This window comes from Mustela nigripes, chromosome 5 (assembly GCF_022355385.1).
Source record: "Mustela nigripes isolate SB6536 chromosome 5, MUSNIG.SB6536, whole genome shotgun sequence".
In the NCBI taxonomy this organism is placed as follows: Eukaryota; Metazoa; Chordata; class Mammalia; order Carnivora; family Mustelidae; genus Mustela; species Mustela nigripes.
Window position 1 is genome coordinate 11,168,224 of NC_081561.1, and position 27,553 is coordinate 11,195,776.

General features: G+C 45.9%; 1 protein-coding gene and 1 long non-coding RNA gene across 3 annotated transcripts in view; one reads left to right on the plus strand and one right to left on the minus strand.

Annotated features, from left to right (window-relative positions):
* The window catches only part of NEDD9 (neural precursor cell expressed, developmentally down-regulated 9), a 187,595-nt gene that overhangs the window by 49,452 nt on the left and 110,590 nt on the right, over positions 1 to 27,553 (minus strand). The gene's annotated exons all lie outside the window — the stretch shown is intronic.
* Positions 1,543 to 3,177, plus strand: LOC132018781 (uncharacterized). Its single transcript, XR_009404582.1, has 2 exons — positions 1,543 to 2,006; positions 2,772 to 3,177. It is a non-coding gene; the product is annotated as an uncharacterized LOC132018781 (long non-coding RNA).

Genomic DNA, 27,553 nt, shown 5'->3' on the forward strand with positions numbered 1-27,553 from the left:
TGTGAGCAGAAGCCTCCCCCCCTCCCCCCCAGCGGTCATAATGAGGTTGACACACCCGTTTGGGCCTCAGCTTGGACTTTGCTGTTCCTCATTTAGCCTTGGAGTGAAAATGAGCCTGAGTGATTTTGCAAGGTCTTTCTGAACACAAATCAAGCATGTGGCATACTGCACTGTGAAGGATCTTCCTGACAGTCCCACAGTCTTCTGGACGAGTCATTAGTTTGCAGGAAATTGTTTCTGGTGTCTGTCTGGATCAGTCAAAGGCCTTCTCATCTGTAAGATGAGTCTTGTGGCCTCCAGAAGATCGAGATAACATTCCTTTGTCTTCCTAAGCGGTAAAGCTGAATCGTTTCGTTTGATGAGTACCATTGAGTAGGTGAATACTATCTCACTCCTTTTCAGAGCTTTCGAATGGTTCCCCAAGCATTTGCTGGGACTTTTTGTCATTTTGTTCTCTCGCTAGAAAGTTTAATTCATGCTAAGTGGTCCTCTTGCTTTCCTGTTTCTCTCCTGTTGGGTAAGACACCTTAAATCTACCTCAAGTTCATTTTAGGGCAGTATGGGTTGGTGTTAGTTACCTTGGATTCGGGTAAACTGTGTTAGAATCTCAACAAATTTTCTTAATGTCTTGACTTTGGTGCCCTGAATATAAATTAGAGAAAATAATACTATCTACTTGCTGGAATTAGGAGTATGAATGAGATAATATGCATAGGGGCACTTGGGTGGCTTAGTGGGTTAAACATCTGCCTTCGGTTCAGGTCATGATCACAAGGTCAGTGGATGGAGTCCTACGTCAGGTTCCTTGCTCAGCGGGAGTCTGCTTCTCCCTCTGCCCCTACTTGCGCGCTCTGTCTCTCTGACAAATAAACAAAATCTTAAGAAAAAAAATGAGATCATGTGCCTAGAAGTTAATAGTACCCAATACATAGTAAGATCTTAATTAATGTTTTATTAATATTTTGTTATTATTTATCTTAAACTCATCACATATTATTTTATTGCTATATTGTAGAACATTATTATGCTATATAAATATGTCAAAATCTATTTAATTATATTAATTACATCTGTTATCACTGTTAGACTTCTGTCAATATTTTAAGGATGATGAAGTAGACAATGGCTTTCTAACTTAGCACAGCTCGACTGAGCACCTCCCAGCTTCTGTTTCAGGTGAGGAAGTGATAGCAGCAGCCCAGACACACACAGTCGCTTCCCTCTCGGAGCTTACGGTCTACTGGGAGAGCTGGACAAGAAGTCAATGAAGATGTAATACAGTTTTGGAGGAATAAGTACCATGAAGAAAAATTAAGCAGGGAAAATTGCTAAAGGAAAACAGATGAGGCTTGGGTGGGGAAGCGTCTTCTTTTAGAGAGAGGTCAGGGAAGCCCCTCTAGAGAGGTAATATCGAAGCAGAAATCTGAATGGCATGAGGCATCCACTCAAAGATCTGGGGAAAGAACATTCCAGACAGAGGAAAGGGCGTGAGCTTGGTATGTTGAAGACCAGCATCCAAGCCAGTGTACCTAGAGTCAGGGACCTGGGCTTCGGGTGGAGGAGACCCAGACAGGTGGGTGGTGGCAGCCGGACTCTCAGTGCCAGAGGAAATCATCGACCTGATCTGAGCAGCGAATGATGTGATCTATTTCTCAGTGTTTTTACCCTTTGTGTAAACACTCAAGGGCAGCAGGCTGTTGGTTAAAATACTGAGTCTTAATGCAGCTTACATAATGCAGATAGCTGTTAGTTTAACAGCTACCCTGTGCTCACCAACGCCCTGGCAGCCCTCAGCCCTGCCACTTGCCTGCTGGTCGGCCAAGGGCTCTATTTCCCCAGACTCTGATAGAGGCAGGAGCAAGGGACATGGCACCAGGCACCGTCCAGATGATTTTCCAGCTGCCGCTGGACCCGGGCGTGGATACGGCCAGAAATCAAGAGGATGACGGAGGGAAGAGATTCTCCTATGCACGACTTGGGAGGAACCCATGTGGCTGCTGTCTAAGGTCAGAATGTGGGAGGTCAGGCAGCGAGCTCAGGAATCTAGAGCAGTCCCTCGGAAGGGGACACAGCTACTCCGAGGCTGGGTGCCTTGCACAGCGTGCCGCGATGTTGGCTCGTAACAGCGATCTCTGCTTCAGGCCCATTCCCTGTCTCTCTCCTCTGATCTTTTCCAGTCCTTCCCTTGTCATTTCCCGACCTGCTTCCTCTCCCTGCTGGAATCTATCTTCCACATCGCTACCTGTTTAATTTCTAGAGTCCAGAGCGCCTCACATGGCTACTGGGATTAAGAATCTCTAGGGACCCTTCAATGCCTTTAAAAGCAAAATCTGCCGACTTTGGCATAGACTATAATGTGACGCCCCCCTTCCTTTCTGGGCTCATTCCCTCCCATCCCCCCACCCCCCCATCCCACCCTCCAGCCAGACTGGGGGGACTCACCAATTCCAAGACACCCTTGTACTGTCCTGACTTTGCACAGATGGGTCCCTCTGCCTAGCGCGTCCTCCATTCACACGTCTGCTATCAAGCCGAGCCCCAACACGACCCCTTTTGTGCTTCCTCGTCCACAGCCCCCACTCTGCCCACCTCCTCCTTTCAGAACTAATTCCTCCCTCCGTGCACTATGCCCCCATTGTTCTTGGAACACGGCCCTCTTACAAGGCTTTTCCACATTGTACCATAATATTGGTTGATCTCTGTGGCCCCAGCTTCGAGGTGCGCTTCAGAGGGACAGAGCGGTATCTCGTTCATCTCTGTGTCCCCGGCAGGCTGATGCCTCACAGGGACTCATGTGTCTCCTGCATGAATGGGCGAAGAAGAGGACAGAAGTAACTTCAATGGCTACTGTCTGGAAGATCTGCGTGATACTCAGGAAAGGAATGGAGAAAACTTGAGTTTGAAGGCAGTAGTGTGGCTTCCATGGATAAGAAGCAGAGATAAGATGCAACTTTTCAGAGCCAACTCAAGGCCTCTTTCTGGTTCTGGCTCTTGGACATGGTTTTGTCTGAGAACTATAGCTTGTGGGCCTCCTGTTTTTGTATGACTGATGAGCTAAGAATAGCTTTTACATTTTAAATGGTTGGAAAAAAATAAAAAGAAGAATATTTTGGGAGATGTGAAAATTACATGAAATTCACATTTCAGTGTCTATAAATAAAGTTTTATTGGAATACAGGCATCCCTCCCTTCTTTTTTTTTTTTTTTTAATATTTTATTTATTTATTTGACAGAGACAGATCACAAGTAGGCAGAGAGGCAGGCAGAGAGAGGAGGAAGCAGGCTCCCTGCTGAGCAGAGAGCCCAATGCGGGACTCCATCCCAGGACCCTGAGAACATGACCTGAGCCGAAGGCAGAGGCTTTAACCCACTGAGCCACCCAGGTGCCCCCCTCCCTTCTTTTATATGGTGTCTTCTGAGCTATAATGGCAGGCTTGGGTGGTTGTAAATTGCTCCTCCCAATGTATTGTTTGGCCCTCCCCAGGAAATATTTGCTGACCCATAGTCTAGAATATTGCAAAATATATCTATACCTGAGTTCGGACTCAAGTACAAATCCTTCCACATCTACAGAGAAGCAATCTAGAAATACCCCTTCTAGGGCCATGTGTTACCATTTCTAGTTTGAAAACAATCTACAAAAACCAAAATTATTTCAAAAAATAATCCAACACAGCAACTTTTCCATTCTGCAAATCTCCAGAAACCTCCCTAAACAAAGATGAGCCACCAACCCCTGTCCTACTCAGCCTTGATGGAAATCCCTCCCAGCTGCCAGGCCACCATGCTACATATCACAAACATGATTCCATTGAGTATTTCTCTAATATGACAACCTTAATTTTACAGGTAACAAAATTGGAGACCCAGAGAGGTCACATACCTTGCACAAGGTTCCAGGGGAGGGGTGCGGGGTCTGGTGTGGGAAGGCAGGCTCTCTGGCTCCTGAGTCTGTGGGTCCTTGCCATTATGCCTACTGGCCCCTGGGAGTCTTCATTATCTGAGCCCCTACTTGTTAGTTAGCTCAATAAGGCAGCTTGTCCTTCAGAGTGGGACTAAACCCAACTAAAGAGCAAGCTGTCAAGTTGTGACACAGCTTATCGAGCCCTGCTTGTCTAGACCATCTCCCTTCATCATCATGCCTCTCTAGATCCCATCTTTCCCCTGCTTGCACCCCGTCTCCTTCATGAGACCTTTCCTTTCCATTGATGATCTCTTCCCCAGCCATTGTGTCTCTCCCTACCTCTGCCCTGCATTGGTGCTTTCCAAAGCTGACCCTCTTCAAAGCAATTATGAATGCTCCGTGGGCCTGGGGTGGGAACCCGGCATTTGTACATTTTTAAAAAGATCTCCCAGATGATTGCGTACACAGTGTGGCACGTATGCCTTGTCATTTAGTGCTTAGGTGTTGCCCTTACTGTTTCTTCTGGAAGGAAGAGCTGCTTTTCTGCGATGAGATTTCAAGCCACTTGGGGAAGGATTTATGTAGGCAACTGAGTCTCATGGTACATCTTCCCAGAGCCCTGTGCCTTGTCCATGCTCCCAACCTTCACTGATACCAACATGGAAAAAATAAGTCACTTTTCAACCAGCAGGGGAAAGGCCATCTCCCGCCCTAGGCAATAGCTTTTTTTTTTTTTTTTTTTTTTTAAATCTGTTGAGCTGGTCAAGTTCTTGGAATGAATGAAAGTCTATTCTTAAAGAGATGTTCCAGATATAGTCTCGAACACTTGTTTCTTCGTGTGCTGGGAAATAGAGTGTTCATTCACTTTCTCGCCTCTAATATTTTGATAAAAGAGACCCAGGAAGGCCACCCAATCCTAACCCTTCCCACCCAACCCCTCCCTTAACAATGATTTTATTTTTATTAAAGTTTTTCTTCCTACCCCCTCCCTTTTAACAATAGTGTCTGAAGGATAAACTCTGTTTTCTGAAAGAGTTGTTCAAAATATTGTCTTAACAGTATTTGTTTCTGCAGATGGAGGATGTTGTTTGTTAAAAAGGCTTGTTGACTCATGATCCCCAAATTACTTCTGATTTGGTGCCCTCTGACTTCTTACTCTCACTCAGTGAAGAGGCACTGGGGAGGGGTGGGACTCTAAACGGCAGAGAATAGAAATGATTCCTCTAGAGTTCTCTTTACAACGCGACGTGATGGATTCCCACACTGTGACGACTTTACAAGATCTCACCGCCCTGTTTTACTGAGCCAAGTTTAACAGTGTGTCATTGTGACCCTCCTTTATAAAAACTCAACTGTCCTTTTCCCCCTACCCCATTTCCCACCGCCTTCTGCCATCTGTCACAGATTCTTCGAGGTGGCTTTTCATTTCCTTGAGGGGGAAGTGCTAAAATGGCGTGTCTTAGACCCCATCAGTCCTCGATCAACCTATGAAAGAACGCGTGAAATCCTGCATCATCAACACGCCACTACAAACCTACATAGACCCCTTGTAAATCGCCCCTGGTGATTACGGGTGATACCTGGACGTGATTTTGGAAAAACTGTAATTGTGAAATTTTTGATGTTTTATATGTACATCCCTAATAGTGTTATTATAACTTGGGAATCCTTAATTACTACCTTTCCCCCCACGAAGAATAAAAAACAAAACAGATTAAATTATATGTCAAGCAACCTTGCTCAAGTCTAGTAAAATATGATAGGCAAGGTTGAGGCCCCATTCTAGCATTTAGGATTTTCTCCACGTGAAGGATTTGGGGAGTTAATTTAGGGCTGAAATGATGAGAAAGACGAATGTGCGAAGGTTTACATTTCTGCTCTTTCAGTGTTTCCAGTTGGGCACACGGATGATGTTAGGTGGAACAAAAGGGCTTTACTGGTAAAATTGTGCAGGCTGCGGGCAAGGCTCGCTCCTGTTTTCTCTTGCTGTAAGGTACCCTGTTATTTCACGCTTCAGGTTGTCCAAATAAACCATTCATTATGTGAAACTGAAGTCTGTTCTGCTGCTAGAAATGGCAGACCACGGATCTTTACAAAGGTCAAGGTGATCTGCCACAAACATGTAGACAGAAATCCCATGCCTGGGCAGAAGGTGGATGGGTGGATGGACCCGCCACAAGGACATTGCTATGTGATACATATCCGGTAAGAGAGGACAAACACCCCAAGCTTCCTTCCTGCTCCCTTTTGTACTTCCTTTATACATTCTCAAGTCTGAAGTCTTCCTGTTCTCTCCTTGCATCTGTATCTACGATGTGACGTGATAACGTGACATGATACACTGTTGCCTCTCCGCTTTGTGCTCCTGTCCAGGCGTAGTAAACAGAGACACTTAGGGACTGTGAGCCTGACGCGCCTGGATAGAGCCGGGGGTTCTATTTCCAGTCTATTTCTCCAGACACACGGGCCATTAAAATTCACCTTCCGCAACCAGCCTCCAGCCTAGCTCCAGGTGAGGGTGGGCAGGAGGAAGATGCAAGCGGAGGTGGGGTGGGCAAGAATCAGGGAGCAGGGCGGGGTGGGGGTTTTAAACACCAGATGACCACTTTTCTGGAAGGTACAGTGTAAAGCATTTCTTCAGGGGTTGGGGATGCATTCCTCCCCAGCCCCCACTGGCCCTGAAAGGGGTCAGCTAACCCAGTCCTCCAGGGAAGGTGGCCTCCTGTCCCTTGCCGGCCTCACCAGCTGGGGCTACTGAGCATCCAGCAGGCCCCGTCCCAGGGCATCGGGCCTGTCTAGCCAGCCCCAGTGGCCGCCAGCTGGCGCTGATGAGAGAGGGGAAGGAATCCGAGTAATGCGGGGGCCTTGTGGGGGGAGTTGGAGGGGGGACGACAGGACTGGAGGAATGTGATGTGGGGACACAGCTCAGCCGGCACTGTTCAAGCCAAGCTTTTGAAGACTTTGATTTGTTTTAGAAAGCAAACAAACTGCTCCAGCTATCAGCAATCTTTTATTTTGTCTGCGAGAGGAATGCCTCTCCAGCGTGGGCTGGGCACTGGGCACGGGGCGGCGGTGGAGACACGGGCGTCCACCCTTGACTTGCCATGTGGAGTGTGGACGGCGCGTTCCTTTCCGCCCACTGAAGCTGAGAAATGCAGAGCAGCTCTCTTCCTCGAAGAAGAGCCGAGGAGGAGCCCTGCTAATAATTGAGGCTGCCCGAGACCTTGAGGCTCCCTCACTCACACCACAGGGGCTTACGGAGGTTGAGTGTAAATTTCCATCATTTGCTTATGTCCTGGCACCCTGAGACTTCAAACGAGGGGGTGGAGAAGAGGGGGGTGTTGTGAAGGGTTTCTAGAACTTTGGTGCCTGTGGTTCTCGTGATTCATGCTCTGGCCAGCCTTGGGAGCTTCTGGTCTTCAGAGTGGCTAGAGAGCTGGAGGAAGGAGCAAGGCTTCTGCTCATTCTGCCCCTAGAAGATTGGGGCCACGTGTTCCCCTGATCCAGATATCGTCACCTCGAAATCACTCTTACATCTTCAAAAGCCATCTCCCGTGCCGCTCTGGTCACCAGGAAAACAAATCTCTTTCCTCCTTGCCCAGTCAGGGCTGTGCTTCTGCTTCTCCCCTGAGCCCACCCTGGGACTCAGCTTCGCACTCCCCCTTCTCTCATTTTAACCCTAATCTCTTATATCCTGCTCTCTCTGGGTACATTCAGGACTTCCTTATCCTAAATAGAGAGCCACAGTTCCTTGTTCAAAAACCCAGAGGCCAGATGTGTTATGGGATTCCGAATATTTCAGATTTAAAAAAACAGACTGACTTGTCCCCCAGACTACACAGTTCCCAGTGGGCCTGGGGCCAGCCTCCCGTAGGCAAACTCATTCATATTTCAGCAGGAAGATGTATAAAGACTCACGCCAAGTTGGGTAAAAGAAGAATATGCATTACCTTGGGCCAAGCCAGATCAGGGTTTGCTGCCAAATGAGTTGTGAAAGAACTCTAGACTTTCATCCTTCATTACTGTGGATGAGTGAGCAGGGACCACTATACCCCCTAGTTCCTCTGGGCCTTCCCTTGGACACCACTTCTTCCCCCAGCATCAGGCCGAGCGCTCGCTCTCTAACACTCCCCATGACCAGAGGGCCGGAGTGAGCAGTCTGGAGCCTGACCTCCCATGCGGGCCTCGTCTCCTCTGCCTCTGCCGTCCACTCCGTGGACCACGATTCAGGCCAGCGTCTCTCAGGCTTTCTATGGGGACGTACTGGGACTTTCCATTCCCAAATCATTTACAACACATCAGTCTGTTGTAGTGTAAGATACTTAGCAATATGTTGCTAGAGAAATGGAGTAAAAAAGAAGTCTGAAATACAAGCCTTGTCTCTTGTCTTTACTATGGAATCCAGGGATATAAAACGGCCCCCCTCTAACTGCCACTGGGCTGTGAAGGGCTTGCTCTCCACCTCACTATTGCGGTGGACCTGGGGCGGGGCGGTGTGTGGCCTGGTGGGCGGGGCTTTGCTGGTCACATTTGGGGGAGCCTTCCTCTGCCCACGCTGGAGGCTCTCCTGGACCCTTTGCCTTACCTGGCGTCCAATGTCTCCATCACCACCTCCATGGCCACAGGCTTTTCTTGCTGTTCCACGGCCCTCGCCAAGACTTCAGTCTCCTTTCCAGGCAGGACTTATGCCAGGTTCTGCCCTCAACCTGTTTTCTTCTATGCTGTTCCATTATGTATCAATCCTCTGTAGTGACTTCTACTCTCATTCTTGGGTAGATGACAATCGGATCTCCTGGCCTGTCTTCTGAGTCCCAAACTCACTTCCTACCACACCCATATAGTCCAGAAGTACCTCCCTATTCACGTATTGTGACAGTTAATTTTATATGTCAACTGGGATAGGCCACAGTGCCGAGATATTTGGTCAAATATGAGTGTAGACATTGCTTGAAGCTATGTTGTTGATGAGAACAACATGTAAATCAGTAGACTTTGAGTAAAGTGGATTATCCTCCATCACATGGGTGGGCCTCATCTAACCAGTTGAAGGTCCCAAGAGCCAAAAGTCACCCTGGGAGAAGGGAATTCTGCTCTAGGCTGCCTTTGAACCTGAGCTGCAGCATCAACTCTTCAACTCTTAACTGGATCTATAGCTTCTCAGTCTGCCTTGCAGATTTGGGGCTTGTCAGCCTCCACAATTATGTGCCAGTTCTCTAAAATCTCTCTCCACACAGATGCATGCACGCACTCATGCCTCTTGGTTCTGTTTCTCTGGAGAACTCTGGTTAACATACATGTGAACTTCCCAATGAAACAGTGTCCATTTCTAACTATTCTATTTCTATTTATGATTGTGTCTCAGGTGCTTGAATCAAAAGTTCAGACTGATCTTTTGTTGTTGTTGTTGTTGTTTTTTTCCCTTCCTTCTTCCCACATCCATCAGCCAGGTCCATCCCACATCCTCAATATTTATGGCATAAATACCTTTCTTTCCATTCATCTGCTAATGAAGATGCCCAACCACCACTCATGCCTGATCTAGTGATAAAAGATATCCCCCTGTCCATGCAGATAGGCTCAAGAAATTGGCATGTGACGCACAGAGCCAACCTGAGATCTTCTCTGAGATTTTGAAAAAGAAGCTTGGAGACAGAGGACCTCTCTTTCTTTGGATCATAATGTGTAAATGTACATTTGGTAGTGAATATCTTTTCCTCATTGTACAGAGTGTCTATAGCAAGAGAGAGTGAGTCCACATGCAAAAATAAACAAAAGATATTTGGAGTGGAGGAATGGAGAGAACACTGATGCTGTTGTCTGTGCCTCTGGATCAAGCCATACCTGACGTTCATTTTTAGACAACCCAATTCATAAGGCAATGAACACACTTTTCTGCCTAATGTATTTAGAGTTGAGCTTCTTTCATTTGCATCTATGGTGTCCTGACTAACTTTCTGCCAGAAAGTATTCTTCTAAAGGGCAAAGACTGTAGCTTATTCATATGTATCTCCTAAATGTGACACCACACTTAGGATTTTCTCGGTCTATGTGTTGCACTGAACTCCTAGCTTGTCCTTAAGATATCAGCTACATTATGAAATTGTGTGTGAGAGGAGAGGGAGAAATGACAGAAAGGAACATTTTCTGCAGCTTCTATGATGGCAAAAATAGAATAGAGCCCAAAAATATAGGGACGTCCCAGCGTGATGGCAGTTGGGGTCATGGTGGCCCAAATGAGAAGCAGATCCACCCTTTCATTGTAAATTCATTGACTGAGAGACACAGATTTCACAAGGAAAGGAAAAGCCAGACATATTTTTACTATTAAGTGTGGGGTAGCAGTGTTTCGTCTACCTATAGATCCGTATAAATATTTATATTATATCGCCTTTCCAATTAACTTGTACTTGTTAATCACTGCCGAGATTTCACTCATCCGTCCACCGATGCTTACTAATTGCCCAGCAGAATGTTAGGCACCCTGGGAATTACAAAGATGACTATACCCAGATGCTGCCCTTCCTTCTTAAATACCTATTACGGTAGCAGCCAAGAGGACTTCATGAAGATAAACTCGTGTAGGAAAAAAAAAAAATCACACCGTAAAGTTATGTAAGTTTCTATTTTAAAATCATCTGGTTCTAATTTACTAAATTTAATGCTTTAGAGTCAATGCCAAAGTACTACACTTGATTTATGGAAATACTTTAGCACATTTTTCCATCGTGCTCTTGTACAATGTACTTACCGCCCTTTTGTTATGGTTAGAAAGATTATGGAGCTTAAAAAAAAAAGCCTCTTTATGAGCTTGGTGATATTTTATTATAAAATGCCATAAGAAGTCCAGTGAACACTAATACTCACTTAGGAGCATTCCACATGGTTTAGCCTTTTTTTTTTTTTTTTTTTTTTTGTATATGTATATGTATATAAATTTAACAGAGAGGTCTGGAAAATGGATATTTAAAAACTTGCACCTTATGCCAAACCACTTCTTTTCGGGGCAAACAAGTACTTTGGGGCGTGGAGGGGTGGTGGTGGTGGTATTTAAATGGCCGTCATACACTACTACACCGCTAACGAAATACTAATAATGTCAATAGTGAAGGATACAGAATGTCACAGACTCAGACTTCTGGAGGGAGCTTACCAACTATTCCAGCAAAATCGAATCGGAGAATGTGGACATAAACCAGTTAGCAGGGCAGAGATGCGAGGTTTCAGGAGATGTGTTACGTTTTCTCTCCTTGACGTGCTCACCCACCAAAGCGGCAAAGGTAGGTCTGTCCCAAGGTCCTGGGAACGAGCCGCCTCTACGTGACCTTTTGGGCTCTGGGCTTGACCCGCTCACTTGACCAGTTCACCTGGTCACAGAAAAATCCAAACTTTGTGTCAGGCTTTTTGCCAGAGCCTCACGGCCCCAGACATGCCCATGAAGGCTGCCCTGCATCTTCAAAGTGGAATTTAATGTTTGTGTGTATGTATTTGGCTTCCACGGTACCCAGGCTTTGCTCAGCTTACCAAAAAAATGAAGGATTTACACTTTGCACCCACATACAATAAGATGGCTGCCTAGGAATTCCTCGTCCGCCCTGCAGCTTTGCATTTCTTTAAAACAAAGAAACCTCATTTCTCTCCAACAGAATTTAGTCAAATCTTGTAAAGGAAAAAAATGGCAAAGCCCAGGCCATCGAAATGTTTCCTTTTGAGCGGGAGATCTTTATGTTGCTATATAAAGGATGCAGATGACCCAGTGCCTCAGAAGGAATGACAGGGGACCGTCTAGCACGGCTCGGGGGCCTTGAACTCAGTCCTGGATCTTCTCCCAAATCCAGACAAAGCTTGGTCAGCAAGAATCTATCGAATGTGACTCTTCCCTGTCTGGCCAAGACTGGTTCTCCACATCCTCTGCCCCTCCCTGGAGCCAGTCTTCCTGAAGAAAAGGGAACACCACGGTTTCTCACTCCTTCTGGAATCTTCTCTGGAGTGCGTCCCACTTCACTTTCTTCAAGTGCATTTCTTTCTCCCCGACCCTCAGCTCAAGCCTCACTTCCTTCTTTGACATGGACTCCAGCCTCTACTTGTGAGTCTTTTTCCCAAATCCTGTGGGATGCTCACAGCCTGGCGTGGACCGTGGCTTCACGGGGCTGCTGTGTATCGCTTGTGAACCCCTGGCTGTGCCTTGTTTGGGGGCGGGTGCCTCATGTCTACCATTGACCTTTGACCTTGGAAGCAGGCAATCCCCTATCTGACCCAGGCAATAGCCATTTGTATGTATGGACCCACAATTCACATACATACACTTTACCATCTTCAGTTGTACTATTCTGTGATTTTGGGGATGGTCATAGGGTTGTAGCACACATCATCACTAATTCCAGAATATTTCTATCACCTTGAAGAGAAATCCGCTCCCCTACAGCAGTCTCGCCATTCCTTGTCCCTCCCTACCCTGGCAACCATGGCCAGCAATCTAATTTCTGCCTGGCAATAGCAAATTATAATGGGCTTCATGCATTTTTTTTTTTCCAGCAGCATTCCAAAAGCTGGCACAAACATGAGATTGCTCATTAAAATTTCTGTATGCATTGAAAAGGATCGCTTCGGTTGTGTGAATGCACATGCATATTTAATACTTTCGAGGGAATGCAGAGCGATAACAACCAAAAAATGGTAATTGAATACAGAAAGGGAAAGCAAAAGTTGGGGTGGAGGGAAGTGCCTGGTGAGTCGGAGAGGGTTGGGGAGTGAAGGCTTTAGAGAGAGAAGAGAAACACTATCTTACAGGGACAAGGACATTACTGTCTTGGTATGTACCTTGTAAGGTCTTATCATTGTTGGATCCAGCCTAGCAAGGACGTCATCTAAACCGTAAGGATCAGGCAGGAGCTAGGAATCTGATCCTCCAGATGAGGATGGAATCTGATGTTCAGAGAGGTGAATGTCCTCCCCGAGACGCACAGCAAGGGTTTAATCAAAGCTTGCTGGTCTCAGATCCCATGCTCCGATATTACGTTATTTCTTTTGAACACTGTGCAGCCATGGATCTTAAAACTGGTCCTAAAAACCTAAAAACATACCCTGATGAGGAAATTCTTTCACGGAAAACAGCCAGAAGACAGGGGCAGGTATACGTTTTCCCTGTCTGCACCGGAAAGGGGGTCCGCTGTTCTGTTAGGCTGCTCCAGTGCCCAGTCTCTGCGGCCTCCATGGAAAAGCCACTGGAACTTCAGGCCTTTTGCTTCCCTGAAGCCTCTCTCGTCCAGAAGCAGCTTCTTCCAGACCTGAAGATCAGCTCCCGGGTTGGCACTAAGCCTCCCGAATGCCAGAGCTCCTCTGACCTTCTCCAGCTCTGGTAACTTACATGAGGGGAGACAGAGGCCCAGTCTTGCCCCCTGGGCGGCCCAGCACACAGCTGTCCCTGATGGGAGAGTCTCTGAGAACTTGGTCAAGTGTCTCATCCCTCTGACCATTACTTACTGATGCTCCTCAGGGGCTCTGAACTTCTCCCTTGGTTTTCTCTCCCCTGGCAATGCCCCCTCCATTCACAATGCTTCCATAGCCACCCGTCCCCATGCCGAAGACTCTCCAGTCTTCCGGGTGAGGTTATTTTATAGGTTAACTTGGCTGGGCCACTTTGTCCCGATATTTGGTCAAACATTATTCTGGGTGTTTCTGCGAGGGAGTTTGCTTTTGTGGGTGGGGTTCATCTAAACACTTGAAAGCCTGAATACAACAGAAGGTCTACCTTCCCTGAGCAGGAGGTATTTCTGAGGACGTCATCTGCAGCCCTGGCTCTTCCTGGTTCTCAGATTGCCTTTGAACTTGAACTCTTTCCTAAGCATCCCCCATCCGATTTGGGCCTAGCCACCCTCCACAAACACATGAGCCATATCAATCAAATAAATGTCTTTCTATATCTGCACACATCATATTGGTGCTGTTTTTCTGGTAGAGCCTGACGAAAATGGTCCCACAGATTTACACCCCAGTGTTCATCAGTGTTCACGGAAACTCTTCATGGTCACATCAAGTCACGGACCCCTGGCTCTCTTTCATTCTCCAGAGCTCCCCAGAAGAATAGCTCCACATCCAGCCATGGTAGCAAGTCAGAAAGCTGGCATCTCCTTGCCCTAGCTGACAACCTATCGCTAGTGCTCATATTTACGCTTCGCATGTATCTTTCAAACTATGAGCATCCCTTTGTACTGTCTGTCCCCAGCTGTACAGCTCAGGCCACTCTCGTCACTCCCTGAGTCTCTGGGCTTCCACTCAGGCCTCCCATGAATCTCTCTTTTAGAATGGCCAATCCCATGATGCTCGTTTGACGCTTAAAGAGTCACCTCCCAATTTTCTCAAGAAAAAGTAACAACACAAAATGAAACAAAACATAAATCTCCAATGTGACTCCATACCATAGCTTCTCAGATTTTCTCATGCATGCCCGTCTCCTGGAGCTCTTTTTAGAATGCGGCTCTGGGGGGCACCTGGGTGGCTCAGTTGGTTAAGCAACCAACTCTTGACTTTGGTTCAGGTCATGATCTCAGAGTCCTGGGATCAAGCTTCATATTGGGTTCCCTGCTCAGTGGGGTGTTTCTTCTTCCCTCTTCCTCTACCCCTCCCTCTGCTCTACCTCTCTCTTATTTTCTCTCTCTCAAATAAATAAAATCTTTAAAGAATTAAAAATAATGCAGCTCTGCTTCCATAGCCTGGGTAGGGCCTGGGGAATCTATGTTCTCAGCAAGCTCCCAGGAAAGATAGAGCTGCTGGTCCACAGACCACTCTCTGTGTGTCCACGGCTCAGAGGACACAGCATGGAGAGTTCTCTCCCTCGTGTCTCTCCTGGAACCCAGGTGCTACAGACACTGGCCTTTTCCCCTGTGCCACATGCTGCCTGTCACCGTAAGGCTGACAGCACTTTTCCCTCCCAACTCTTGCTCAGCATTCAGGATTCATCTGAAATGTCATTCTGCTTATTGTGCTGGAGCTCCCTGGTTATATGCCAGCATTGGACACTGCACTTCACCTACGGATCAACACACTTGTTATTACTTGTTCAAAGTCAAGCTTTCTTACGAGGTCATAGGCATGTGAGGGCAGGAGCCACAGCTGTCTTGTTATTGCCTCACTGGGGTAAGGATTAGAGCTGGGCACCTGGAACTGCATTCATTCATTCATTCATTCTTTTTTTTTTTTTTTCACTGAATCACCCTTAGGTCTGTTGGTCAGTCAGTGAATATTTATTGAGTCCAGTAGCATTAGATTTGATTGTAAGTGACAGAAAAACCCTAGGACAGGTTTAAACAAAGTAGAAGTTCATTTTTTTCTCATTTATGAAGAGTCTGGAGGCAATCAGCCTGGGATTAGTGAAGGGCTTGATGAGGTCTGCAGGGATTCAGGTTTTCTCCAGCCCACGACGGTGCCTGATGCCACGACCAGCCCCTGCTGGTCTTTTTCCCAAACAGCCATTGTCCTTGGAGGTCGGGAACATTGTCAAGTTGTACAATTTTGCAAAATGTTGGCTCTGGATAAGAGTTAGAGCCCCACAACAAGCACAGTCGCCAAATCCTAACTTTAATTGGACACCCCATGAAAAGAAGACAATGGCATTTGAGCCTTGCTGGAATTTCCATTTGACACCCTTCCTGAGTTTCCTTCTCAAGGTAGCTTCCAGCAATCTCCCTTTTTCCTCAGCACAATTAGATGTCCTTAACACACTGAGGAAGAAGGCTGCTAGGGCTGAGTCATCCTGAACCTACCAAAGAGCCTTTGGCCACCAGTCTTCTGCTCACAAGTGTTCAGCTGTCTCCTCCCCAGCATATTGATGTCCACCCAGTAGGGCTCCCTCCTCTCCTAGGTCCCCGAGAGAGACCGGTTAGCCGAGTCCAGTAACACTTTTTGACAGTCTTTGTCTCCTGTGGGTGTGTAGGGGAATGCATTGTGACTTTAGCTCTGAGATTCTAGAAGTGGGCACAGCCTACCATCCCCCCACCCCTATTCCTCTGAGCCCTGAAGAGCCTTTCAACTTTACCATTCCCCCACGTTTCCAAATTCTCACTTGCCAGTCCATTTCATAAGGCCCCAGGCTCAGCCCCCTGGTTAACAACCTTAAAAGGCACTTCTCCCGGGACGGAGAAATAAAACCACACACCTGCAAATTCCTTTCTAACTTTAACTCTGATCTTTAACTGTGAGTCGATGTGCCCTATTCTAATTTCTCTCCGTACTGTGTCTGGATCTCCCACCTGTGGAAATGTCTCCAGAAGTTTCCTGCTCTAAGGAGATTTAAGGAGATGATGGGTTATATGGTAGGTGTCTCCTTAATTTGGATTTTAAAGGAATAAAAGTGTTTTGTTGTCATGGTTGTTGTTTTGCTAAAATCACCTGCGTTGGCCTGCTGTCCTCTATTAATGGGATATCTATGATGCGGACATTGCAGGGAGATGGTGTTAAACAGATAGGGACATTGGCAGAGCCCAGGGAACTTAAATAAGGAGCTCAGATTCAGGCCGTAGGGGAAATAGCTACCTTCCTTGGGAAGAAGTTAGGTCCAGAAGCACCTTCAGCTCTCCTGGTTCTCTCTCCCCTCCCAGGCTGGCAAAACCCATATTAGCAGCCAGGGTTTGGAGGTGAAAGGGCTAAGGCGTTTATTTTCTGCAGCCCCTTGCACCCTGACTCTAGGCTTCCCGATTTGTGTCCAGTTCCCTCCCACTCAGTAGGTTCCAGTGACCCGTGAAAGTCCCAAGCCTCGGAGACAGGCATTCACCCCTCCAGGGATTTAGGAGCAGAGTGACGAGGGGAAAAACAACGCAAAACTGGAAATCGGTATGGCCTCATGGAAGAATATCATCCTTTTTTTGGGTGTTTCCACAAAGAAATGACCCTTTGTATTCTAGTTGCCCAGAATCTTCCACTAATTTCTCTGTGGCTCAATTCCAGGGATATGTTTGCCGTGGGCTCTGCATGGCTTCCTGCCTCAACATGAGCCTCTGTATGTGTGTGTGTGTGGGGGGGGGGGGAGGGCGACGAGGGGTGCGCGCCCCCGGGTGCGCATGCGCAGGTTCCGCCACACCAGGAGCCTGTGCACGTGTGTGAGTGTGCGCATGCGTGCACATGCGCACGTTTGTGCATCTGTTTGTACGGATTTGTGTGTTTTTTCTGGTGCGGGGGAAGGGCACGATTCTCCCCTTACCTCCAGCCATCAGTTCACATGATGTCTCTCCCATATCCTGGGCTTCTGCTCAGCCCCTTGGTTGGAGGTCCTGTTACTTGACTCCTGCCAACCACAGGCTGCATTTTGCTCTCAGGCCCTGAGTGGGAGACTCCTCCGCTACCGCAGTCCCGCCTTTGCTAGATCTTCAGCTCAGGTCTGGCCTGCGAGGCTCGGCAGGGACAGTCAAGGCTTCTCCAGGGACAACTGGTGTTCCCATTTTCTACCAGCCCGAGCATGTCATGAACTTTCCTGCCCAGTGACAGCTGAGAATACAGATAAACCCAGAACTCAAAAAAAGCCCTTGGAGGCTCTCAGAGGATGCCAATCAAGCGATGAGCACAAGCTTCCTTTTGAAATATCTGAACCAGCTCGTGTCTCTACCTCATGGTAGCTCATTTATCTCTATTTAATTAGAATGCCTCTGCAAACCTGTGCTAATATAATTCTCTGATGGTCTGCGTAGGCCAGTCTCTGCCTTTAAAGGGAGTGAGACAAATTAACCCATGCACCCAGGCCTTCCCTGCACCCCCTACCCCCCACCCCAGCACACACACAATCACAGACACACACTAAAACATGATTCACAGCAAATTGGCGTTAAAGACCCTGGAAGTTATGGTTGACCTTTTCCCAGGCCTCCTGGAAGCACCCTGTTCCATGGTCAAAGAAATGCTACAGAGAAATAGACATCTTAGTTCCACGCCACTTACACTGTTTAATTATGCAGAACCTTCTACACATGCAAAGCTTTACTATCTTAATATGCAAAGTTGGAAGTGACAAATATTGAAAAGAAAGTCATTCCCTGCCCGGCCAAGTCCTGTTTTCCAAGAAAAAGCTCTGTTTCTCAAGTATATGGTTTATTTTTGTGTGTGACTTGGTTTTTGTATTCTGGGTCAAATATCCCCAAAAGAGAGAGAGAGAAAGAAAAGGAGAGAGGAAGAGAGAGGGAGGGAGGAAGTCAGGAAGGAAGAAAGAAAAAACAGAAACAGAGATGATAGGGAAACATCTCCCACCCCTCAATTTCAACACAGAGATCATTCTTTCGGAAAACTAGGCTTTGAACTAGTTATTTTTAATGCTTACTAATGGCCACATAGGAACATTGTCTTTTGGGGAAACAGTGGAACATAGTAATGTTTGTGTTTATCTCAATGATCTGAGTTGCTTGCAAACAGCTGAGTCCCAAGGAAGCCAAGACATGTCCTTTCAAGAACTTCCAGACAATGATCAGGTTATGGTCAAAGGAAATGCTCCGACTTTAGTCCTAGTAAGTTCCCGTTTAGTTTTCTGTCCAGCCAATGTCCTATTTTGGTTTTGTCACATTCACACATGTGCGTGATCGCTCAACTCACAAAAACTTGTCACATCAAACTGAGTTTTAAGTCTTGTTAATAATGATTTAAAAAAAAGTCTCACTTTGCAGGATTGTAAGGGAGGAAAAGTTGTAATGAAATCAAACAAAACCTCCCCAGTTACAAGAATCTAGCCTCCTCCACTGAGGTTACGGGGAGTAAGTTCTCTGAAGCTGTTGTGATTTCTGAAGGACAAATTTGATCAGGGTGGATGGCTCATTCTTTACTTTTCTGTCCTCCTCCCTGAAGAATCCTAGGCCTCCAGGAAAGTTGCTGGAGAATATATGCTTTTTCTTTTCCACGCACAACCCCATGCTTTCGGACAAACACGTGTGTTGGTGAGTTACATCGTGAATATTCATGGTAACTTATCTAGAATGTTCAAAATTAGTTTCTACTTTTACACTTTTTTAATGTTAATTTTTTCTATAGGAAACTATGGTATTATTTTAGAATTTAACTCTAAATATTCTGTGGGAACATTATAAAAGCGGTCATCATAGTCTATTCCTTCTTCTTGAACATAATAGGCAGTGACACAAGTGTGCTTTCAGTGTGTATGTAAACGGAACGTCATCCTGAGGATTGTATGCAAAGAATAAAATAGATCCATCACTCTCCCTTTCAGACAATGATGGTTCGGGCAGTGGCATGATGTCATATTGAATAAACATTGAGGAAGAATTAGATTTATGGGATTATTTTGTATTGGTATTCATTTTTTTGTGGATTGTCATTTGGAATCACCAGTTACTATCATGGCATCTTCAACCATATATTAAAAGCATGGGTTCAAATAGCTGAACTCTGGAAAGAGCCCAGATATCCATCGACAGATGAATGGGTAAAGAAGATGTGGTATATGTATATATGATGGAATATTACGTAGCCATCAAAAATGAAACACTGCCATTTGCAACGATGTGGATGGATCTAGAGGGCATTAGGCTAAGCAAAATAAGTCAATCAGAGAAAGATAATTATCATATGATCTCACTGATATGTGGAATTTAAGAAATAAAGCAGAGGATCGCAGGGGAAGAGAGCAAACAATGAAACAAGAGGAAACCAGAGGGGGAGACCAGCCATAAGAGACTCTTAATCATAGGAAACAAACTGAGGGTTGCTGGAGGGGTAAAGGGTAGTGGGCTGGGGTAACTGGGTGATAGACATTGGGGAGGGTATGTGTTGTGATGAGCACTGGGTACTATCTAAGATTGATGAATCACAGACCTGAAGCAAATAATACATTATATGTTAATTAATTGAATTTAAATAAAAAAAAAACAAAAAAAGCATGTGATTCAGGTTGTTAGATAAAAAGCAGGATGACCAGTTACAGTTGAATTTCTGATAAATTATAAGCAATTTTTTTTAGCATAAATGTATCCCATTTAGTTTGGGGGACATGTTTATACAAGAAAATATTTGTTGTTTATCTGAAATTCAAATGTATCTGGGAGTTCTGTATTTTTATTTGCTAACTATGACAACCTTACATGCCCAGAGTCAGTGCTACTGCCAGGAGAGCCATTTGAAACAAGAGGAGAAATCCCACTGGGCCTCAAAGATCATAGTAACTTCCTGATAGAAGGCGCACACAACATACCTAGTTTTTCTTGCCGCACTGAAGCAGAACTTCTTCCCTTCTCCATTCCCTGTCTTCTCTGAGAAGCTGAGTGGGTGGAATGTCACTGGCATTAGTGTTATCTTAGAGTTGTTCCTTGGGATTACTGCTATCACCAAAGCTTTAACAAGCGGCATTTGGGTTTAACGAATATTTATTGAGCGCGTACAGCTTTGTAGGGCAGTGTGCTAGGCTGAGGCTCTTTTCTCAAGGACTTTAGAATCCAGAAATGAAGAGTAATGTGTTGACAACTGAAGCTGATTCAAAGCAATGTGTGAGAAGATCCAAATAACGTACTACAGAGATGAACAAATTCTGTGAGCAGTGGGATATGTAGAGAGAAGGGTTCATGGAGGAGAGAAGAATTCATGGTGGGTGAACTGGGTTGGCAGGGGAGGAGGGTTCTTGATGGACAGATACAAGCCAACAGCCTCCCATGCTGCAAAGATGGAACCATCAAAGTGACAGAAATAGGAATGTGTGGTTAGAGCCCTTGTGCAGCCCTGGCGGGAATAAGTCATTCATTTGTTTGTTGAGGAGATCTTTATTAAACACCATTGAACACATTAATGTAAAATTGCAATTGTGTAAAGAGCAATGAAGAAGAGACACATGGTCCCAGGAAGGGTAGTATATGAGGAAAGACCTAGTGAGGGCAGTTGGACATGGCGTTTGTGAGGGAGGCAGTGTTTGAGTTGAGCTCTGAAAGGAGAATAGAATTAACCAGGTGACGGGAGCGGGGGCGGGGGTGGATAAGGGCCTGAGAGGAAGAGGACACTAGACAGATCATGTAATATGTGCAAAGGCCCAGTGGCAGAAGGAATCAGGGGCTTTCAAAGAACTGGAAGAAAGCCGGTGTGTCTAGAACACAGACAGCATGGTGGCATATTACACTAGGGAGGCAGTAGATAGCAGTTGGATCAATGCATGGCATTTTGGAATCCTTTAGAGAGTTCTATCATAACACCCTGAGCCCTATGGAGCCATTCTATGCATTTAAGTAGAAATATAACGTAATTGACATTGACTATGAAAGAATCATTGGCTATACTGGTGAGAAGAGACTGGAGGGGAACCAAACAGCCATGAGGAGACCGGTTAGGAGGTTACTTCAGTAGTTTGGGCAAGCATTGAGGGAAGGCCATATTCCCCTTCCTTCCTGATGACTTTTTCTGTTGCATTTTCAGGGGAATCCAAGAGGAGAAGCCCCAGGCCTCCAATCATGCCCATGGAGCATCTGGGTCTTGATGGCCCAGCAAGGTGGGAAGAATCCCACACGTCACCATGTAATAATATTGCTAGAGGTAGAGCATGGGGTATCTTACTGAGCAGTAGCGGTTCAGCAGAGTCCCGAGTGGATATTTCAGGCCTCAGAGGAGTAGGGGAATGCAGGCCAACTCAAAAGCCAACTGGATTTGGCTGTCCAAACTGGCTTTCCTACACCAAACACCTGACAAGGTAGAGCCCCAGCTGCCCCAGCTGGAGTCTTTCTATTGAGACCTTCAGAGTCCTAGCACTTTTCTTCTCTCACTGGTCCCTCTCTTCCCAGGTGGCAGGAAAGATGAATGATTCTGTGACTCTTAGAACCCCTCCAGCCAGTTCTAAAAGCACTGGGCTTTGGTTGGCCATATTCGCTCAACAATTACCAAGAAGTGTAGGTGACATCTCTTCCATGGTATTCTTTGATATTTAACCCTTGCATTATACACTTGTTACAAACTCTGTGAATTCAAAAGATCCTCTTGAAGTATCCTTTTAATACCAACAAGTATGAATTGATATAGGTGACATCGTGTGTCATGAACACTCAGAGCAGTGGGAGACTGCTCTGATTTTCATGTCTGCCTTGCTAGCAAACCAGACACTCAGCCCCCATCGGGGTGGGGGGGGAGTATTTGCTGACTGGCCACTTTTATGCACCTTCCAACTTTACCACAGGCCAAACCTCCCTTTGAGTAGCACTGGTCAACCTCTGACTATGTTGAACAGATGCTCATGAATGCCAGGAAAGAAGGCCAAATTCACAAGTATAATGGCTCAACATTGACTCTTAGCCCCTTGGAAAAATGCAAAGTAGGCCCGTGGGACTCTTAGTTCCAGACCAGTCCTATGTTGTGGGTTCCATCAGCCACATAGATCTTATTAGAGGTTAATAGATCCTTCAAATGGTGTAGCTCAGAGGTTTTCAATGCCAGAGGTTGGCACTATTGACATTCTAGGTGGGGTAACTCTTGGTTGGGGGGCTGTCCTGTGCACTGAAGTGTCTTTAGCAGCATCCCTGGCTTCCCCCAAATTTGACAACCAAAAATATCTGCAGACATTGGCAAATATCCCGAGAGGGCAGAATTGCCCCTAGTTGAGACCACTGCTGCACTCTACACTCCTCAGTTATCTAATGGGAAAATCAGGATCTGGAGAGGGAAGAATGCTGTTGGAGGACCTACAATTCTACAGAAACAACCCTAGAAGGGGGCCTCAGGTCTTTGAATTCTAGTCTGGGTTGGTCTCCACAGTCCCCCCAAACGGACTATTTTTCTGATTATGTCACATCTTTCTGTCCATGTCTCCCCTCTAGACCCTGCTCCTTATTCCTTCCCTTTTGTTCTAATGTCTTCTTTCTTGCATCCTCTTACTCCTGAGGTTTTCCTGGAAGCACTAAGACATTTGTTCTGTCAAATTCCAACCCCACAGAAGAATAGGTCTCAAGCAAAACTCTAAACAAGATGAGAACCAAAGCTTTTCATGTCTGCCTTGCCAGCAAACCAGCAGAGCACTGGGCACAACATAGACACCTTACGTGCATGGGTATGTTTGTGTGTATGAGAGAGAGAGTGTGTGTTTTAACTGAGTACCAAAAAAGTTATCTTTTTTATTCCTTGTCTTCTATTCTAGTGAGTCGTATCTTGCTCACGGACAAGGGTCCTTCTCTCCATCTTTTGCTTTTAAAACAGATTCTCTCGGCCTTTATTCACACCGGCGTAAATAACTGGTAATAACCACAGATGATAATTTTCTACAGAGTTGGCATATCCTGAAAGAGGAAACACACAACTTCCTGTAACACAGAACTCTGGGCCTTTTTCTAAATGAATAGTGTAATCACAAAGTCCACAGTGAACACAGACAAACTCCGATTTCATCACGGCCACGCATAGCTCGTACAACACTCCATTTCTTGGTGTCACAGCGTAATCACACGACTCCGCACACTGGGCCATGGAGTGCCGTGGCGGGGGTACCCTGGCCAGGCTGCCTGCATGCTAGCATTTTCCTTACAGGACAACAACGTGAGAGCTGGGTCCCAGCACCCAAGAGATGGGCCCTTCCGGAGAAGGTGTGAACATTCTTCTCTGAATTTTACTTACAGCCAGCTTCACTTAATAATCTAACAAGTTTGCCATCAAGAATTTGAAGGGAAGTGGTTTTGTGGTTTTGAATGCATTCTTTATGTTGAAGTGCTGTGTTATGGATGGGAAGAAGCATTTTTGCTCTCTGACCTGCTTTGGAAGCCAGTTTGCTGCCTGGGCTCTGCTCGTGGAATCTGGACGGAAGGTTGTAGGTTCGAAACCACCTGCCGTCGTGAAAGGGGTGATGCCCCTTTGGTGTCTGTGCCTACATTTCCCTCCTGGAGTGAACGTGAAGCTGAGAGAGGTCATGAAGCTGTCCGAAAGCGTGACGTCTATTCAGATCGGAGGACACAGAGTCATAAAGCTTTCAGGGCTGACGGTGCCTCAGAGCTGTGTAAAGCTGGTGAACGTCGGGGGGAGAGCTTGGTGATTTATTACTTCATCGGCTTCTGACATCGCAGATGTGATTTCTGCTGCAAGACGAGCTCGAGGAGCTGTGATAGGAAACCAGAAAACGCACACCTCATTTCTCTCTGTTGGCTCTTGGTGCTGCTGGTGGGTGTTTTGTTGTTGTTGGTGGGGGGGGGGCAGGGAGGCTCCAGTGGAGTCTCCTGGTGCAGGATAGAGGGAGACCTAGAAACATGACCCAGAGCCGGGCCATGTGTGGGAAGGAACCCGACATGGGAAGAAGGCGAGGAGGGAAATGTGCTTGGCCTTTGTGCAATGCCAGGTGGGGCGTCCCTGTTCACCCAGTGACCCTGGCGTGAGCTGAGCAGCCTTACAAAATAGAACCCTCTGGCAGAATGAGGGCTCCTCCCACCGCCTTGGCTGTGAGTCTTGCAGGGAGTGCTGTTTCAGCAAGGAAGGTAGTGGTGGAAGGCACTGGCGACCTGGAACCTGGTCACTCAGAAACCTTTCCCAGTTAGCCTAAGTTTAATGAAGGCTAACTTGAAAGAGAGGCAGAAATGATTAGTCCCAAGTTTTTTTAAAAGGCAAATTATTTGTCCAGATTCTGGGGAATTAAGTATCTGATCATATCCTTGAGAACAACAGGAGCCCACGAAAGCTTGATATAATAGGATGGACTTTGAAGGCAAGTTTTTGTCCTGTCCCCCAACCCCAGCCTTACAAAGAGGGGGGGGTCTCTGTGAATAATGTTATGAGTACATATAGTAATTTGACCTTAGAACTCTAGGCATACATTATTATTAGCAAAATCAACTGTATATACACTGGAATTCTGTCTGTATGCTCATACTCAAAGCAAAAAAAAAAAAAAAAGATACCCTATAAAAGGAACATACAGACATGTGCGGTCTGAGACACATTCCCTCACCTTCCCTGGGGTTAGAAAAACAAGCTATGGCTTTAGGAATAATCAGCATCATTTATGCTTTGCCAAATAATACAGGCAGATACTGTTTTAAGATAGACTGAGCAAGTATCAATATTCACCAGCCATTTTTACATCCAGGATGAGGACACTGAAAACATTATCAACAGGTCAAACCTTTGTGATCAGGTTGGAAGGTCATCTAAATGGCGTGGTGGTGGGAACCCAAGTGGCGTGATTGGCCCCTTAACACACACGACCAAAAACAACAACAAAAAAACCCTAGAAACAAAACTTCTTCCTCATCTGCTTGCCTCAGTGGCAGAAATGGTACCATTAGGAACTCATTCATTTAGTTTTCCTTTTAAAACACAGATAACTCCCTTAAGAAATTAAAAATAGAGCTACCCTATAACCCTGCAATTGCACTACTGAGTATTTACCCCAAAGATACAGATGTCATGAAAAGAAGGGCCATCTGTACCCCAATGTTTATAGCAGCAATGGCCATGGTCGCCAAACTGTGGATAGAACCAGGATGCCCTTCAACGGACGAGTGGATAAGGAAGATGTGGTCCATATACACTATGGAGTATTATGCCTCCATCAGAAAGGACGAATACCCAACTTTTGTAGCAACATGGACGGGACTGGAGGAGATTATGCTGAGTGAAGTAAGTCAAGCAGAGAGAGTCAATTATCATATGGTTTCACTTACTTGTGGGGCATAAGGAATAACACAGAGGACATTGGGAGATGGAGAGGAGAAGGGAGTTGGGGGAAATCAGAGGGGAGACAAACCATGGGAGACTGTGGACTCTGAGAAACAAACTGAGGGTTTTGCGGGGCAAGAGAATGGGAGGTTGGGTGAGCCTGGTGGTGGGTATTAAGGAGGGCACGTATTGCATGGGGCACTGGGAGTGGTGTGTAAACAATGAATCTTGGAACACTAAAAACAATACAAAATAAAATTTAAAAATATAAAAATAAAAAGATGAAAAATAAATAAAAAATAAAATGCTGTATGAGAAATAAAATTTTGCTTGGACAATAAAAAAAATACAGGTATTTTTACAAAAGGGCATTATGTTGTCCATATTCACTTACATTATGGAAATATTGAGTTCTTTGTATTTGTCAGGTCTAGTGGAGTTACCCATGTGTACAGAAGAGGTTTTTTAAAATTTTTTTAATGAGGTTTTTTTTTTTAAGAATTAGAAAAAATTTTTTTAAAAGATTTATTTATTTATTTATTTGACAGAGAGAGAGAGAGAGAGAGAGAGAGAGAGAGACAGCGAGAGAGGGAACACAAGCAGGGGGAGTGAGACAGGGAGAAGCAGGCTTCCTCCCAAGCAGGAATCCCGATGTGGGGCTCAGGTCCCAGGACCCTGGGATCATACCCTGAGCCGAAGGCAGACGATTAATGACTGAGTCACCCAGGTACCCCTTAAGAAAGATTTTATTTAATTATTTGAGAGAGAGAAAGAGAGAGAGAGTGCACACGGGGAGTGGGGAGGAGCAGAGGGAGAAGCAGACTCCCTGCTGAGTGGGGAGCCCCACGTGGGTCTCCATCCCAGGACCCTGGGATCATGACCTGAGCCAAAGGGAGATGCTGAACTGACTGAGCCCCTACAGAAAAGTTTAACAGGAGGATTAATAGTAATGAACAGAGTAGCTCCCCAAACACCTTCTTCCTCCTAGCAAATCTCTGCCCTAGCTCACCAACAGTGTCCTGTCAAAGACAGACTTGGGAAGGCAGTCTTGGAGTGAGATGGGCTTAGAATCAGCTGGGTCAGGTTTCAAATCCAGACTCTGCCTCTTGAACACTGTATGCCTTTGGGCCAATTGCTTAGCCATTCTAAGTCTCAGTTTGCCCGACTATAAAATGGAGTCAATAATATTTACTTTGCAGTGTTATTGTCAAGATTAAAACTGGTGATGAATGTGGAGTGCCTGGGGGGCTCTCAGTCAGTTAAGCTTCTGACTCTTGATTTGGGCTCAAGTCATAATCTCAGGGTCTTGAGATCAAGCCCTGTGTTGGGCTCCACGCTCAGCATGGAGACTGCTTAGGGTTCTCTCTCTTCATCCTCTGGCCCTCCTCTCGCTCATGTATGTTCTCTCTCTCTCTCCGAAAAAAAAAAAAAAAAAAGTGCTAAAAAATTGATGATGAATGTAAAGCCACACAGTAAATATTCAACACACGATGAAGATCACAGAGACGGAGAAGATGATGGCCAGTCCAACCGTGGCCTTAAAGCAAAGGGCCGACAGGCCGGGGGAGCACAAGTGTAGGAACACGTTTGGCAGGTCCTAGATGCCTTGAGGATCCTGGGCATCTGGAGGTGGGGAGGGTGTGGAGGAGGAAGAAGATAGAGTTGGCTAATCACTGAAGACAAACTATTTCTCAGTATTTCTGGGGGTGGGTCTTCTTCACACCTTCCATCGAAGGTGTGTGGATCCATCTTCTCCATGCTGAAGAGTGTGTGTGTGTGTGTTGCTGATGAATTCTTTTGGGTTTGGTGCTAGATAATTTCCAGAATTTGATTATGACCCAGTTGGCTCACTATGGGCACAAAGCATGCACTGTTACGAGTAATTTTTTAATTATTATAAGAACTAAGCCGATCTGGAAAGGAAGCTCAGATGTAATGTGAGATCTGTTGTGGCTCCTGGCAGTTTGCTTTCTGACAAGATTTGAGATGCCTGAGCAACCAAGAGTACTAGGTAATTATTAATGACAATCATGAAAATCCTTAAAAAGGATGATAAAAAAA